Here is an 18,720-nt window from a genome sequence, read left to right on the forward strand (position 1 = left end):
GCACAAGGGAGGTTAGGGAACAGGCTAGAAGAGAGTTGCAAGTCCTGGATGAAAGAAAATAACTGCCCTGAGATAACTCCAGTGTTGCGGTGCAAGAAAGAAGAAAAGAAGAATAAAACGACCATCCTGGACCATACAGAGAGGAATCCTGAAAACAGGGTTGTGACGGCTAGGAGTTAAAACAACTCCACATAAGCTCCTCCCCAATACCACCAGCTCTGAAAGTAAAGACACCCTAATGGAAAAGGAGAAAATAAATACAGTGCCCCTTGGCAAAGTATATGGACCTGGAGAGCTGAAAGATAAGCTACCCATTCCAAAAGAGAAACTTCAAGGACGAATCAAACTGACACAAAGCCCTGGCTCCCCCCCGAGAGCCGCCTAGTTCATGGTATCAAGAAGAAATGAACCCTCAAATAACTAAGCAAACAGGGAAAATAGGGGGTCTGCATATCATACGTCAGGAGAAGACGGTAGCCTCATAAGACTGTTTAGTATCCTGGAAAACACAGGACCTTGCAGCGCTCCAGAAACAACTAAAACCTAGTCCAGCCCACTGGAAAAGGCCAGGTGCCACCAGGCTACTCCCCCCAGTAGAGTGCAGCCCAACAGGAAACCTAGCACTCTAGTACAATAGTGCTACCCGACACCAGCAGCGCGACCCTATGGCGCAAAAAAAGAGGAAACAAACAAAATGTATAATCCTCGCCACACAGGGACTCAGGGAGATAGGAGGAGAGATCCGAACCAAGACCCAGGTATCTCCCCCCCCCCCCCCCCCCCCGACCTTTCTCAGCGGCAATGTGCCTTCCGCTGACCCAGTGCTGGAACAAGCCACAACTGAGGAGCCAAGCACATAATGGTCTCCCTCTCCAGCGCCCTAAGGCAAGTCAGGATGGCTCCCATGCTCCAAGTAACAGTCTCTGGAGTGAGTCCAACCGCCGCGTTAATGGCAACTGCCACTGCGACCCACAGACGTCGCTATGATCAGAACAGGGAGACCGCGGAAGGCGCAGAGATATAGCCATAGCTGAAACAGGCCCCAAGAACGCAGCGGTGCTCCAGCCAGCATTGGAGCAAAAGCGCGAGCCGCCCACTCGCGGAAAGGCTCTGGCTCCACAAACAGCATTCATCTCGGCGACTTGAACACAGCCGTGGCACCCATTGTGCAAAGGGCAGCCCCAGTGAACAGGCCGCAAATGTTAGGATAGTGATCCTACTAAAGATATCAAGAGCGCAATTGATACTGTATTAAATACAGCTCGTCAAGCTGAGGTCATCACTGTTAGAGAGTTTAAATGTTTGAATGTGGAATTCCCTGAAATTCCTTATATATACTTTATCCCCAAAATCCATAAGTCCCTCACGTGCCCCCCGGGCCGTCCGATTGTGGCTGGTATTGGTTCAGTGCTGGAACCGCTGTCTAGGTTTATAGACAGTTTTATTTGTGAACATGTAAGTACAGTCCAGTCTTATGTACGAGATTCTTCTCACTTCCTTCAAAGTTTGCAGAGGAGTGAGGGTCAAGACTGTAGACTGTTAGTCACTGTAGATGTTTCCGCATTATATACCAACGTGCCACAATCGGCGGCCCTGGCAATTATCAAGCAGGTAGTGAATAAATCTAATATTTCAGCACAAAAGAAGGAGCTGGTAGGAACTTTGGCTGAATTCATGGTTTGTCAAAATTATTTCCAATTTGCAAACAGGTTCTTCTTTCAGACTAAGGGGGTGGCGATGGGGGCCACGGTGGCCCCTTCCGTCGCCTGCCTCTACATGTCTGAATATGAAGACAAATATGTTTATACATCTAGGTGGTATAGTAAAGTTGGCCTATGGAGAAGGTATATTGACGATATTTTTTTTCATGTGGAAAGGGGAGCGTGACGAATTGGAGGAATTCCTAAAGGAGTTGAATCAGGTAGATTCTAACATAACTCTCACTTATGACGTGAGTAGTAATACGGTATCCTTCTTGGATATCCAAGTAGTGAAATCTCAGATTAATTCTCAAGTACATTATGATACCACCCTTTATAGGAAACTCTCCGATCGTAACACGCTCCTGCATTACCATAGTTACCATCCAAAACCCCTCCGGGACAGTATCCCGGTGGGGCAATTTTTAAGGTTGCGGAGGATCTGCTCTGATGAGTGGGATTTTCATCAGCAGGCCACGCTTTTATAGACAAAGTTTATGGAGAGAGGTTATCCCTCCCGGGTAGTTAAACGGGCATGGAAAAGAGCCCGTAAGTGTCGGCGGGAGTGGTTATTCCATCCACAACAAAGAGAGGAAAGCGGGGCCTTGGTATGTGTACTTCCTTATTCCAAGCGGAGTCAACAGATTAGAAGAATTGTTTTGAAACACTGGCCAGTGTTGCAGGTGCATGAGAGCATGAATGAAATTCCCTTGTTTGCTTATACTAGGGGCCGCAATTTAGGTCAAATTTTGAAATATCGTGATCCTGCCCAACAGAGTAGAGATGATCCTCATGTATGTTGTCATCAGTGTGTATATTGCATTCATGTCCTCAACACTGACCAAGTGTTAATTCCTCAAACAGGGGGTAAGAAATTTTATTTAAGAACTGGTACTAATTGTCTGTCATCTACAGTAATATATTGTATTATATGCCCTTGCGGGCTATATTATATAGGACACACCCGGCGGGCAGTTAAAATTCGCATCGCCAAGCATTTGAGCAATATAAGATGTAAACGGGTATCTGCTCCCCTAGTGAGCCATTGGCTCGAGCAACACCATACGACAGAGGATTTACAGTACACTGTTCTAATGCGTGCTTATAAAGAAACTGGAAATATTACTCAACATTTATTGTACTTGGAACAGAAGTTTATATTCCAGTGGCATACCTTGGCCCCAGCAGGATTAAATAATGACATCGAGTGGTTCCAATTGTAGTTTTTCATTTGTTGACGTAAGGAGTGATGATGTCGTAGTTAGTAGAGAGGAGTTCAAATGGGGTGTGTGTATATAAAGCGTGGCCTGCTGGGATGTATCCCGTCGTCAGTAGCGTGTCTGTGTGCAGTATGGAGTGTTTGTGCCGGTAAGTTGTAGAGTGTATGTGTATACCAAGTATTTACAATGTTTTCTAGTTCATTGAGAAGGTAGAAAGTAAGCTGTTGGGTTTAGTGTTGATTTGAGTCATCTTGTAATTTCAGCACCCCTCCTGAAGAAGCCAGCGGGTGAAACCTAGGTTGGGGGGTCGGTATTGAGAATAAAGGAGTAACCCGGAGCAGTTGTGCTTATTACCCACACCATTCAAAGTTAAGTTGATGTTTTGTATTATTTTATTTTATTTCATTCTTGATTTATTGTTATTTAGTCTTTGTATGGTGGAGGAGACTGTGAACAACTATGATGGTCTCCTATACAGCTGCTCCGTGATTTTTCATTGGGACCTCAGCTGTGGGTCTGAGTGTTCACTTAACCACATCAGCTATATGTTGAATTAAGTATTAGTGTTTGATATAAAGAAAAAAGGTGAATAGTGAAGGAGTTAAAAAAAATGGGAACATGTCTCTCCTTTCTACCTGAAACTACACTGGTTGCTGGTGGAGTTCAGAGTGCTGTTTAAGTTTTCATGCATCTATTACAAAGTAGTGTTTGGTCTGTCACCAGGTTAATTACTTTTTCACTTTTCTTGGAGTCATTCTAATAAAATCACACGGAGAGTGCAGTTATGTATATATCCTTCTGTAAAATCCTGCCATTATAAGAAGTTCCATGATAGAACCTTTTCTTTCCAGGCCGCCAAATTGAATACTTGGCTTGGTAAAATAATGTTAAAAACCTCTTATTTAGATTTTAGGAAATTGTTAAAGACTTATTTATTCAATAAGCTGATATCTTAATGGTTTTCTTTTAACTTAATCATGTTTTTATCACTTGCATTTCTATCCATATGGCATGCTCTTTACTCTGATGTACTATTGAAATGTATATATAGCTCCTTGTTGAATTTCACCAGGATACTTTGATGGAATCATATGTATTGTTTCCTGTGTTGTGAGCCACTTAGAACCTCTCCGGTATGGCAGCATACAAATAAATTATTATTATTATTATTAAACTAGTCTTTAAGCCCATTACATTAACAGGTGCTAGAATATATGTCTGTCTATCTTTCTTTCTATCTCTCTACCTCCTGCTGTATTTCTCTCTCTGGCCTCCTTTCTCTGTCTGCCTTTCTGTCCCTCTTCCTGCCCCTGTGTCTTTCTTCCTTTCTTTCTGTCTCCCTTCCTCCCACTGTCTGTCTGTATTTCTTTCTATCTGTCTCTTTCCCTGCCCCCTATGTAGCATTCCCTTCCCCTCCATTTCTCTGTGCAGCAGCATTTCCCCCCCCCCCACTTTCCTGTGCAGCAGCAGCATTCCCTCCTCCTCTATTTCCCTGTCCAGCAGCATTTCCCTCCCCACACCCTACTTCCCTGTGCAGCAGCAACAATATTTCCCTCACCCCACTTCCCTGTGCAGCAGCCACAGCAGCATTCCCTCCCCCTCCATTTCTCTGTGCAGCAGCATTTCCCTCCCCCACCCCACTTTCCTGTGCAGCAACAGCAGCAGTATTTTCCTCCCCCTCCACTTCTCTGTGCAGCAGCAGCAGCAGTATTTCTCTTCCCCTCCAGGTCCCTGTGCAGCAGCAACAGCAGCATTTCCCCCAACCCCACCCCCCTCTTCCTGCGGTCTGGCACAGAAAAGTAACAAAAAGCAAACAACAACCATCAAGGGAATTAAAAAAACAAAACAAAACACAACCCATACCTTTTAAAATCTCTCCCCTCCTCGCTAGACGGCTCTCATACTCAGGTTAGGAGTGCGGATGTGAGAAGCAAGCATCGGGCCCAAGCGTCTGGCACCCATCTTCTTCCCTCCGCTCCCCCCATAGTCTGGTATCTCTGTCTTTTTCCCTTCCAGCATCTTCTCCCCATACTGTCTTCCCCATTTTTTCCCTTCAGCATCTTCTCCCCACACTGCCCACACTGTCTTCCCCATTTCCGGTCTGGGAGAGGAACACACTGTAGTTCTGGGTCTGGGGAGTCCGGGATAGGTGCACGTTGTAACTCTGGGTTTAGGGAAAGTACAAAACATGCAAATAATGCTAAAGGTGTCCAAGTAGCTCAAGCGGGAACATCCCCACTGAGACGTAACAAACATACAACATGGAGGTACGTGGTACGTAAATGCCCACAGTCTGGGAAACAAGATCTTGGAATTCAAAATGGGAGGAGGTGTAGCATTATATACTAAAGATGACATTAAGGTCACCAGAATCACAGATGTCCACTACACTGGGGAATCCCTTTGGGTAAATTTGGCCAGAGGGAAGGATAAATGCCTGTATCTTGGCGTAATATACAGACCCCCAAGACAAAAGGATGACCTATATATGGAATTATATAGAGAATATCACCTTGCGTGGGGACACAGTATTGTTAGGTGATTTCAACATGCTTGATGTGGATTGGGACACGCTTTCCTCTGCTTCCGGCAGCAGCAGGAGGCTATTAAACTCTATGAAGGGAGCAAGACTCAGGCAACTGGTGTTGGAGCCAACAAGGGATCAGGCAATACTGGACCTGATACTTACCAATGGAGAAAGTGTCACAGAGGTCTCGGTGGGCGACACATTGGCCTCCAGTGACCACAACATGGTATGGTTCAATCTCAGGAAAGGTTTCACTAAATCTACCACACTGACCAAGGTCCTCATATTCAAGGACACAAACTTCAAAGAAATGGGAGACTTCGTTCACCAGGCGCTACAAAGCAAAGCAGAGACCGATAACGTGGAAGAAATGTGGTCGACTTTGAAAGCCACCATACAAGAAGCAACAAACCGCTATGTTAAATCAGTAAGTAAACTGCGAAGGAACAATAAGCCACAGTGGTTCTCTGCGGAGATTTCGGACCTCATCAAGGAGAAGAAAAAAGCATTCATCTCTTACAAACAATCAGGGAAACAGGACTCTAGGAAAGTCTATCTGGCCAAGTCAAAAGCCGTCAAAACAGCAGTTAGGGAGGCCAAATTCCGCAAGGAGGAGTCTCTAGCAAAGAACATCCAGAAAGGAGATAAATCCTTCTTCAGGTATATCAGTGACAGAAATAAGAACTCGGGCAGGATAGTACGTCTTAGGAAACCAGACGGAGACTATGTAGAAGCAGACTCGGAAAAAGCCCAACTGTTAAATGAATACTTCTGCTCAGTCTTCACCTGCGAGGCGCCAGGACTCGGCCCTCAGCTACTGACAAGGGTTGACGCAGATGTAATTTGGAGTTTACACCCAGCGGTGTCTACTGCGAGCTGTCAAAGCTTAAGGTTAACAAGGCAATGGGGCCTGACAACCTACACCCCAGGGTGCTCAGGGAGTTGTGTGATGTCTTGGTGGAACCGCTATCCGCGCTCTTCAATCTCTCCCTTAGTACGGGTAACGTCATTCCACTCCACAAGAAAGGCTCCAAGATGGAGACAGCAAACTACAGACCGGTGAGTCTCACATCAATAGTGTGCAATAGTGTGCAAACTAATGGAAACTCTAATCAAACGCCAATTGGATACGATCCTGAACGAGGAGAATCTACGGGATCCCCGTCAACATGGATTTACTAAGGGGAGATCCTGCCAATCCAACCTGATCAGCTTCTTTGACTGGGTGACGATGAAGCTGGATGTTGGGGAGTCCCTGGACATCGTATACCTGGACTTCAGTAAAGCATTCGATAGCGTACCACACCGCAGGTTGCTGAGCAAGATGAGTTCTATAGGATTGAGCGACACATTGACGAAATGGGTTGGGAACTGGCTTGGAGGTAGGCTTCAGAGGGTAGTGGTGAACGGCACCCCCTCCGAAATGACGGAGGTAATCAGTGAAGTGCCGCAGGGCTCGGTCCTGGGCCCGATCCTATTCAACATCTTTATAAGAGACTTGGCAGAAGGGCTGCGAGGTAAAACAACATTATTCGCCGACGACGCCAAACTAAGCAATGTAGTGGGCAAAAGCACAACAGACATAAATTCAATGTCCGACAACATGATGCATGACCTACTCCTACTGGAGCGCTGGTCTAGGTCCTGGCAACTCAGCTTCAATGCCAAAAAATGCAAAGTCATGCACCTAGGCAGCCAAAATCCATGCAAGACTTACACCCTTAATGGCGAGATCCTAACAAGAACCGAAGCAGAACGAGACTTAGGGGTGTTCGTCAGTGAGAACATGAAGACTGCCAATCAAGTGGAGCAAGCTTCATCCAAGGCAAGACAAATCATAGGTTGCATATGCAGGAGTTTCGTCAGCCGTAAGCCTGAAGTCATTATGCCATTGTATAAATCCATGGTGAGGCCCCACCTGGAATACTGTATGCAATTCTGGAGGCCGCATTACCGTAAGGATGTGCTGAGACTGGAGTCGGTCCAGAGAATGGCCACCCGAATGGTCTCGGGACTCAAGGATCTCCCGTACGAGGAACGGCTGGATAAGTTGCAGCTGTACTGACTCGAGGAACGCAGAGAGAGGGGTGACATGATCGAGACATTCAAGTATCTCACGGGCTGCATCAAGGTGGAAGAAGATATCTTCTTTTTCAAGGGTCCCGCGGCAACAAGGGGGCATCCGTGGAAAATCAGGGGCGGGAAACTGCACGGGGACACCAGGAAATTCTTTTTCACTGAAAGGGTGGTTGATCGCTGGAATAGTCTTCCACTTCAGGTTATTGAGGCCAGCAGCGTGCCTGATTTTAAGGCCAAATGGGATAGACACGATATTCACAGAAAAAGGTAGGGGAGGGTCATTGGGGTGGGCAGACTAGATGGGCCGTGGCCCTTATCTGCCGTCTATTTCTATGTTTCTATGACCTGATACTAACCAATGGAGAAAGTGTCACAGAGGTCTCGGTAGGCGATACGTTGGCCTCCAGTGACCACAACATGGTATGGTTCAACCTCAGGAGAGGTTTCACTAAATCAAACACATCAACCAAGGTCCTCAACTTTAAAGGTACCAACTTCAAAAGCATGGGAGATTTTGTCCATCAGGCACTGCAAAACCAAGCCGAAACAGACAATGTAGAGGCAATCAACCATACACGAAGCAACCAACCACTACATAAAATCAGTAAGTAAACGGCGAAGAAACAAACCCCAGTGGTTCTCTGCGGAGATCTCAGACCTCATAAAAAAGAAGAAAAGAGTATTCATCTCCTGCAAACACTCAGGAAAGCAAGAATCTAAGGAGGACTATCTGTCCAAGTCAAAGACAGTCAAAACAGCAGTCAGAGAGGCCAAACTCCGTATGGAGGAGAATCTAGCGAAAAACATCAAGAAAGGCGATAAATCCTTCTTCAGGTATATTAGTGACAGAAAAAGAAACACAGATGGGATAGTACGCCTTAGGAAACCCGACGGGAACTATGTAGAATCAGACTCTGATAAAGCCAAACTTTTAAATGAATACTTCTCCTCAGTCTTAACTTGCGAGGCGCCGGGATCCGGCACTCAGCTGCAAACAAGGGAAAGCTCGAAAGACCCGTTTCGAAATTTCGAGTTTATGCCCAGCAGTGTCTACTATGAGCTATCAAGACTCAAGGTGAACAAAGCCATGGGACCAGACAAACTACGCCCCAGGGTGCTCAGGGATTTGAGGGACCTCCTGGCGGAACCATTATCCACGCTCTTCAATCTTTCCCTAAGTACAGGAAGAGTCCTGTTGGACTGGAAAACGGCTAACGTCATTTCACTCCACAAAAAGGGATGCAGGACGGAGGCTGCGAACTACAGACTGGTGAGTCTCACATTGATAGTGAGTAAACTTATGGAAACACTAATCAAACGCCAATTAGATACGATCTTGAACGAGGAGAATCTACGAGATCCCTATCAACATAGATTTACAAAGGGAAGGACCTGCCAATCAAATCTGATCAGCTTCTTTGACTGGGTAACAAGAAAGCTTGATATAGGGGAGTCCCTAGACGTCGTGTACTTGGACTTCAGCAAGGCGTTTGATAGCGTCCCACACCGCAGATTATTGAGTAAGATGAGTTCGATGGGATTAGGTGAAACATTAACTGCATGGGTTAAGGACTGGCTTAGAGGTAGACTTCAGAGGGTAGTGGTAAATGGTACCCTCTCCGAAACGACGGAGGTGATCAGCGGAGTGCCGCAGGGCTCGGTCTTGGGCCCGATCCTGTTTAACATCTTTGTAAGAGACTTAGCAGAGGGGCTTCGTGGTAAAATTACATTATTCGCCGATGCCGCCAAACTATGCAACATAGTAGGCAAAAGCACAGTGCCCGACAGTATGACGCAGGACCTACACCTACTGGAGAATTGGTCAAAGACTTGGCAACTAAGTTTCAATGCCAAGAAATGTAAGGTCATGCACCTGGCAGCAAAAATCCATGCAGGATTTACACCCTAAATTGTGAGACCCTAGCAAGGACTGTAGCAGAACGAGACTTGAGAGTGATCATTAGTGAAGACATGAAGACTGCCAACTAAGTGGAGAAAGCTTCATCCAAGGCTAGACAAATCATGGGTTGTATCCGTAGAAACTTCGTCAGCCGTAAGCCTGAGGTCATAATGCCGTTGTACAGATCCATGGTAAGACCCCATCTGGAATACTGTGTACAATTCTGGAAGCCGCATTACCAAAAAGATGTGCTGAGAGTTGAGTCGGTTCAGCGAATGGCCATCAGGATGGTCTCAGGACTCAAGGATCTCTCATATGAGGAACGGCTGGGTAAGTTGCAGCTATACTCACTCGAGGAACGCAGAGAGAGGGGAGACATGATCGAGATGTTCAAATATGTCACGGGTGGAAGAAGATATCTTTTTTCTTAAAGGGCCCACAGCAACAAGAGGGCATCCGTTGAAAATCAGGCAGGGGGGAAATTTCATGGTGACACCAGAAAATATTTCTTCACCAAAAGGGTGGTTGATCGCTGGAATAATCTTCCACTACAGGTAATTGAGGCCAGCAGCATGCCAGATTTTAAGAAAAAATGGGATAGGCATGGGGGTGGGTCATCAGAGTGGGCAGACTAGGTTGGCTGTGGCCCTTTTCTGCCGTCATTTTCTATGTTTCTAGAATGCTCTCAGTGATTGCTCCAATGTGGTGAAACTTCCTTCCGAAGGAATTAAACTAGAAAACAACATCAGAAAGTTCAAGAAATGAATATAGTTCATCCTTTTCACAGACCACTTTAACTAATAAAGAAACATTCAGGAGGAGTAGCAACAAGGAGGAAATAGTGGGCTAGGGGGGAGAGTGTAGTGCAGTGGTTAAATCTGCAGCCTTAGCACCCTGAGATTGTGGGTTCAAAGCTAAGCCGCTCCTTGTGACTCTGGGCAAGTCACTTAATCCCCCCATTGCCCCAAGTTCATTAGACAGATTGTGAGCCCGCCGGGGCAGACAGGGAAAAACAATTAAGTACCAGAATAAATTAATGTAAACCATTCTGAGCTCCCCTGGGAGATCAGTATAGAAAACTAAATAAATAATCAATCCTGGATCACGTGACCCGATGGGGTGGAAGGAAGTGATGTCATCATAGGAAGATGGTCGGCTGAGCAGTGAACTCCGTATGGAAAGCTCAGCAAGGAGGTTTTATTCTCTTGTCTCCTCTAACTTGCGAATGCTAAAGGCAAGTTAATACCTCTCACCACTTATGGAGACGCGTAAGCGACTTGAAAGATTTAAATATACGACTGTAGCGGAAGGCAACCCCCGAAGACAAATGGAGAAATCAAGGAAACAAAGAGACAAAATGGCACAAAGAAACATCAGACTCAGAGGTGGAACCTGAGAACACTAATCAAGCAGGTGAGGATGGAATTGACAAAGAGCTTTCCCGTTGGTTTTAAGAACTGAAAGCAGAGATGAAGGGAGTGCGAACAGATGTACAGACAGCTCTTTCAGACTTGCGCAAGAGATTTGGGAGATTTGGGGGTACGCATTGAGTGGTGGAGTCTAGAATGGATGAAGTGGATATTCAATGCCAGACCCTGCGCTCAATGCAACAACAAGCTCTAAAGCAGTGGTTCCCAAACCCTGTCCTGGGGGACCCCCTGCTCTAAAGGATCACAGATTAACTTTAGATGCCATAGAAGATCTTGAAAACAGATCTAGATGACAATCTGCAATTTAAAGGCATCCCAGAACTAGATCAATACAAGGACTGTGAATTGGTTGTGACGCAGATTTGCACTGCATTATTTCAAACGGAGGGACAACAAGCCGAAGGCGACAATGAATTCAAAATTATTTTGGACAGAGTACATCGGGCTTTAGGGCCCAGAAAGGATTCTTTCCCAAGAGATATAATTGCTTATTTCTCAGATTTTCAAACAAAAGAAAGGATTTTACAAAAGGCTCTAACCTTAAAAAGACTAACTGGGAGAACTATAAAATATCTATTTTCCAAGACTTGGCAAAAACATTGCAGAAACGGAAAAAAATGGCAGACGTTATTCGCTATTTGCAAAATGCTAGCCTGTGATATAGGTGGCTTTTCCCTTTTGGAATCTCTATCACGGTGACAGGCCACACGAAACAAGCATGATCATGTTCTGAAGCATGGAAGGCCTTAGAAGACCTAGGCCGAAAGGACCTACCTAAAAAAGGAACCTAAATTCATAAGTCTTCTACAATAATTTACAGAACATCTCAATACGATTTGGTATACAGCAGGGAAGCCAAGCTTTAACGTCAAAATGAAAAAAGATGAGTTAATTTCGTGGAAGTGACTTTATTATTTATAATATGGTGGGCCCTTTGTTGATACGGGTAGGCAATGGACTGCTGGTGGAAAACTCATCGCCATAAAGTATGAAGGAAGAAAGGATCACTATACTGTTGAAAGCTGGAAAAGATCCTGCTTCCTGCTCTTCATACCGCCTTATTTCCCTCTTGAATGTCGATGTAAAGCTAATAGCCAAGGTAATAGCTGAAAGGCTTTAAGTAGTCCTCCCCAAATAAGTACAAATAGGTCAATCTGGCTTTGTGGGGGATAATATTTCTAGGACATTAAATATTATGTGGCCCGAAAGTTAAATGTACCATTTCTGATTTTATCCACCGATGCAGATAAGGCATTTGATAGGGTCCGCTGGAGTTTTTTATGGCAGGTATTACAGAAGGTGGGAACGGGGATTCGTAAATTATGACACTCCATTAGCGCGAGTTAAGGTGAATGGTGGTTATTCCACTTTGTTTGAAATCCAGAGAGGAACCAGGCAGGGCTACCCGCTCTTACCTTTTCTGTTCGCTATATCAATAGAACCTTTTGCTCAAAGTATACTCAGGTACTTTAGCTAGATTGTGAGCCTTTGGGACAGAAAGGGAAGTTCCAAGTACCTGTAAACCGTAATATGCTTAAGCGGTATATCAAATGTTAATAAAACATATGAGATAATTTAAGAATTCAAGGTCTTCAATAAGGTTCTGGCACTTTTTGCCGATAACATTCTGTTCTATGTCCTGCAACCCCAGCAGAGAATTACAACCTCTCCCTCTGAGGAAGAAGAACTTTGTAGAAGTTTTCCTTTAAATGGGTCATCATACAAATAAGATATTTAGGAGTTCAAATTACCAGAGATGTCTCGATGCTACATTCAAGTAACTATGAAGTTCTATGGAATAACATTAGACAAGATCTAAGTACATGGAGCACACTATGGTTATCCTGGTAGGGAAGAATTACATTACATTACATTAGTGACTTCTATTCCGCCTGTACCTTGCAGTTCTAGGCGGATTACAACAGAAGAAAACTGGACATTTCCAGGAAAAATTACACACTAGGGGCTGGTTGCATAGATGAGTCTTAGAGGAGAGGTTACAAGATGGGTAGCGAGCAGAGGAGAAATTACAATATGAGTAGAAATCAGGAGACAACTGGCCGGTTACAGAATTATAACAATTAGGGGCTGGTTTCATAGTTGAAACTTTGTGGAGAAAATGCAAGATAAGTATCAATTTGAAGGGGAGTTATTTTGAGGGCGGGGGAAGGGCATGGGGAGAGTTAGGATAGCTGGATGTGTTTTTTGAATAGCCGGGTTTTGATTTCCTTTCGAAATGATTTGTTGTCGCTTGTTGCTGTCAGCAAGTTAGTGATGGAGGGGTCTAGTTTTGTTCATGCGTTGAGTACTTTTGAGTGGGGGGTAGGAAAATGGGGTCAGAGTTCTCCTTTGTCTTGTTGTAAGGTTCCAGTTTAGGCGATTGTTTAGATAGGTGGGGGCTGTACCGTTTATTGCTTTGAATAATAGACAGTATAATTTGAATTGAAGAATTGTGGCGCTTAAAATGAATGTACTACCTCATATACTTTTTCTTTGTCAAGCCCTACATTTATTGATTCCAAAGCATACTCTTCAAATATTTCAGCGAGAGTTATCTCGATTTGTATGGGGTATGGGATCCCCAAGATTGCCTAGATCATTAATGTGATAGGGCCCCAAGTGGGATGGAAGAGGAATGCCTAATATAACTTGGTATTATTGGGCAGCCCAAATTAAACAAGTTCTTGACTGGGAATTTTTTCCCGATACACCAGGAGTATTAATACAACAAGCTAGTTTTCCGAATTTTCCTTTACGCCATTTAATCTGGGCATCCCATTTGAAGCCTTTACTACATAGGAGATGTATTCAAAATCCATTATGTCTCTCACTTATTGGGACTCTGTTATAAGATATGATAATCTTTAGGTGGGAATAATGTAGTATTTTCCTCCTCAGCTATTAGGTTTGAGCCAGCCTTACAGGCAGGCAGAGGGGGAGGAGTATTTATTAGATGGGAACAACAGGGATTAATAAGGTTCAGAAAGTTTATCGAAAATGGGGAGATAATGCCCTTTGGGGAATTATAAAACCCATATCAATTATCTTCTGGATATGTATTCCCATACTTACAGAACCAAGGATGGTTGGAGATTAGTCAAATTGAATTTGTGAATTTAGAAAAATTATGTAAAGAGCCTCAAATATTACAAAGATCAATCACTGTGTTGTACAGATTTTTTAACAACAGCAAATTTACCAGGCATAAATTCATGATTTCATGGGAAACCGATTTGGGGACTTCAATTAACTAAATCTGAATGGAAAAGAATATTCATGGAGTTATCTAAATCTTCCAGATGTACTTTAATTAAAGAAAATGCCTATAAAGATCTCACACGCTGGTATTATACTCCAGATCGAATATGTGCTATGTATCCACAAGTTGCAACTGATGTTTGCTGGAGATGCCTTATTGCTAAGGGAACATTTTACCACATCTGGTGGTCTTGCAGTCTTGTACAATGCTTCTGGTCTTCTGTTATTAAATATATGTCTAAGGGCTTGGGCTTTTCTAAACAAATTAGATCCAAAGGCATGTCTACTAGGTCTTTATAATAACAAGGGATGTCAGTGGCAAAGATGAATTAAAAGCCTTTGCCTTGCTGCAGCTAAATCTGCGAGTGCTTTAAAATGGAAACAGTCAATAGGCCCCTATATACAAGACTGGCGAGTGAAATTGATTGCAGTGAAAGCATTGGAACAATTAACAGATAAATATCATGGACATTATGATTCTACTAATGATTTGGGGGTGAGATTGGATATGATCCTACAAGCTTCCAGTAGAGACTATTACAATTTATGCTAGCTAGTGTATGAATATATTATGACAATAATTTAATAGCTAACACAACAATGTGACAATACTAGAAAGATGATCTAGGGATAAAGAGGGGAAGATTGGGATGAGAGTAATTATATGTTTACATAATAGGATTGTTGTTATAACAAGTTGGTTCAAATAGCCAAAGAAGGGCTTAGAATTTGTTTATTTCATTTTTGTATTTTAAAGAAAAAAACTTTCAATAAAAATATTATTTTTTTAAGAACAAACAATCCCCAATTGGAACACGACAGGGTGAACACAGAAAAATACACAAAGTTGAGTATATAATAAAACAGAAACTAAAATTATAGTGTATATACAGAGAATTAATGTATATATACGGTAAATACTGTATTCTAAAATGCATATATATATATAGGGTGAAGATAGTGTGTAAATACTGTATACTCAGTAAAGGATATGTAAATGCATGAAAAGCACCAAAACCATCTGAAGCTCATTTATTTAATTATTTGGATTTATATTCCATCCTCCCAGAAAAGCTCAATAAGGCATAACAGGGTTTACATAATAAAGTAGAACAGGGTTTACATAATAAAGTAGAACAGGATATAGAAATGTACAGTAGAGCATGACAGTACATTTTAGGTCATGACATGGTGAGACAATACATAGGGGAGTATGCTAGTAGTCAAAAGCTTGGAAATACTTTATAGTATATGATAAGACAAGACCTCATACAGCATGGGGTGGTGATGTTATGAGTTTTCATGTATGGATAACCATCACAGAAACACTAAGTCTGTACAATAACACCATTATAAAAGTTTGTATATCATAGCTTATGTATTGTATTATAACACCATTACTGAAGCTAATGTAACACCATTATATAAGCTTACTTAAATTGCTCTGAATTGACTACCCAGTCATTAGTAGCTACATAGAAGCTTTCAATAAACAATATCTACCTACAATCTGCTTCAACCAAAATATATTTGAAATTGACAGAAAAGCACAGCTTTAATACCACCAGCTAAAATTTGTATTTCTATATCTACAATCTAGTCAGGATAGAAACATGGGGCCATGAGTTCAAACAAGCAACAGATAGACCCCACTTGGTGTGCATGGAATGCATTATCCCCCAAATAATGTATAAAGTGCCATAAGCTGAACACGCAAATCAGTGCGCAAAGTCAATTTGCATGCACAACTTAGTTAACAAGACCAACTGGCAATCCAACACCTCATAATTGACATTAATTAAAAGTCTCACACACCACAACTTGGTCCGCACATTCTATGAAGTGGTGCGCATTAGTTCTTTTTTTTTACTTTTAGAAATTTACATTTCCCATAACAAAAGAAACCAACAAGAAATTCTCAATAACCAAGACGCATTAGTTCTCAAAAGGGGGCATGGCCCAGGGAGGAACATGGGCATTCCTCGAAGTTAAGTACAACTTTAGGCGCAAGTATCTAGGCCTGGTTTTTCTTGGCCTAACTGAGGGCGCTTAAATGTTAGTGACATGTACGCCATCTAAGCGTGATTCTAAATATGGCAAATGCTTTTTACAGAATCATGCTACACACCCATTCTAGTCAGCACCAATTTTTTTGGCCCTATGTCAGGTCAGGTGACGCCATTCGTGATGAAAGGCAACACAGGTATAATAAGTACAAGTAAATACTGTTCCTACCACCCACCTTTAAAAAATTTGCTTTTGGGGGTCTAGGGATTTATTAGGGCTCCATGAGCTACCACTAGAAACATTTTTGGGGCCAGAAATTTCTGTGAAGCAGAGAAAAGAGAATCAAGAAGTCAAGCCTACGCTAATATTATTTGTGGCGCAAAGCTTCCAGTCAATAACTCAGACCTCTGTATATTTGTGTCCCGTATACTCTGCCCTGTTAGCTCCCAATTTCTGTGCTAATCATATTCAAAATACTTTTGTTATTACATAGTGAAGATAAAATGCATGATTCTAACATGTTTATTCCATCAACCTTTAAGTTCTGACTCCACCCAAAGCAAATACAGGAGCAAAATCCTAGAAGAAAGGAGGTAAACCCTAGTCAACCATTATGATTATTTTAGGAACATATATGGACTGGGAATGCTTACCACCATAAGTTTAGTTTAATTTAGTTTATTTTCCTGTTACTGTATAGGTTTTTTCTTATGCATCCAAGCATCATTAAAGTGTACATTCGCATACAACCTTTCAATAAATATCAAAGTTATTTATTATAAAATACAGTATATCAAATGTGAACACAACCAGATTACATGCTATAGGAACCAGAAAGGGTAAAGTTAAATTTTTGAAGAGTAGAAAACCCCCAAAGTGGTTGGAACGTGAAATCATAATATAAACAAAAGCATCAGAACCAAAATGTGAAACGAAGTGGGGCAAGGGGGCTCTAGCAATTCATGCCATAGCAGTCTGCAGTACACCCAATAAGTTTTTGTTTCGTTACATATGCAAGCTTTAAAAACCCTGATTTCGGTATTAACATAAAACTAGGACCAGCTGACATCCCCCTCTGAAAGAAAGGGAGTAGCAGAAACACCCTACCCCACTCACACCCAACGAAGGGGGAAGGGAGTTAATAACCTCTCTCTTCTTACACAAGGGATATACGGCACTTCATAATCACCACTACGTACAAATACCAAACATCAGCCCCTCCCCCCTCCGAATCGGCCCGGGGCAAATCTCACTCCTTCGACCGAAGACAATGTATGTACAAGGAGGAGCGACCTACAATACTGCTGCTTTGGGGGAAGGGAGGGGGGAGACAGAGAGGAAACAGGACATATATCCTAAGCAGGGGAGATGAATAAAGAGCACGCAACCGCAACCACTCCCACCCCCGCCTCCTAAGATCAAAATCTCTCCTTATCTACCACCTCCTCGAGCAGGCCCGGCTTCTTTGAGCTCAGGCCACCACCATCACATACACATTTTCCTACCTGTTCCAGGCCTCCGTGCTGGTGGCGACCTCTCCCCTAAAGCTTACTGTCGCCGAGTACCCCCTTTTCCCCCCTCCCCCCGGGCTGTCCAGTCACACAACACTGTCCCGAACAGCAGCAGTTATCCGCGATGACCCACCACAGCTTCCAGCACACGCGCCCATTGGCTTGCAGCTGTTCCGTCCCACCACAACCTTAGCCACTATTGGTTGTGGAATTCTGACTGACAATTCCATTATAGGCCCGCCTTCCCCTTCCTGTTCGTTCCGCTGGTCAACAATGTAGCGCTGCACCATTGGTCCTTCTGTAAGTTGATCCCGCCCCTGAAGACACGAACCTGTCCGGCGTGCTACCATATACAGTACATACAACCTATTGGTCGCTTAACGCTTCGGTTGGCTTTCCGCCAATTAACAGGAGAAATTCTCAGATTGACAGGGTTTAAGTATCAGAAAGCGCCAACCCCATAGAGGGGCGAAGCTTCATTTGTCGTTGTTAAGGTTCGTATTGGCCTTGAGGAAGTGTTGTGCGATACTATTGGAGAAATTAGCCCTCAGTCTGAACGTATTCCTGATTTGTCCCGCCCACTCTCTTGTTCAGTTGAGCGGAAGTGAGTACGTGATCTCAAGCACAACTGCTGGGGATGCGGCGTATTTTGGTTTAGTACTGTATGCATAATAAATAATTCAGAGTGCTTCGGAAGCAGGCGTAAAATGCATGAACTCGGTGTGTTCATATGCAGGAGCCTGATCAATTAACTCTGAGCACGAGCCCAGTCGATTTAATGGAGCCGAGGCAGACAGAGGTAGAGAAGACCTACAAAGGTAGAATAGAAAAGCTTGGGAGGTACTGTTCTACCTTAGAAGAGGGAGATCGCCGAAAAGGAGGGTAGCACACTGTTGAAGTAGGAGGTAAACTGGTAGCCAGCACCTGTCCTCCGTGGCATTCAATATAATCCTAGACTCTAGGAGGAGTGGGTATTGGTGATTCTTTATGTAAGTAGATAGCTAGGTTGCTGGAGGACAAGAGGGTCACTTAAATGGCTAATGTAATTCCGGTCCATCTCATACATATTCATTGTGGATATCCTGAAA

At 43.4% G+C, this 18,720-nt stretch overlaps 1 protein-coding gene across 4 annotated transcripts in view; it reads right to left on the reverse strand.

Moving 5' to 3' along the window:
* The window catches only part of KDM4B (lysine demethylase 4B), a 354,261-nt gene extending 335,756 nt beyond the window's left edge, over positions 1-18,505 (reverse strand). For 2 of the 4 annotated variants that reach the window (XM_033955336.1, XM_033955333.1), the window contains exon 1: positions 17,766-17,888. The gene's annotated coding sequence lies outside the window, so the exon portion shown is untranslated. The other 2 variants (XM_033955335.1, XM_033955334.1) reach the window with 2 other exon arrangements.
* Positions 18,506-18,720: the final 215 nt, after the last annotated feature.

The sequence above is a fragment of the Geotrypetes seraphini genome, chromosome 8 (assembly GCF_902459505.1).
Source record: "Geotrypetes seraphini chromosome 8, aGeoSer1.1, whole genome shotgun sequence".
NCBI classification, from domain to species: Eukaryota; Metazoa; Chordata; class Amphibia; order Gymnophiona; family Dermophiidae; genus Geotrypetes; species Geotrypetes seraphini.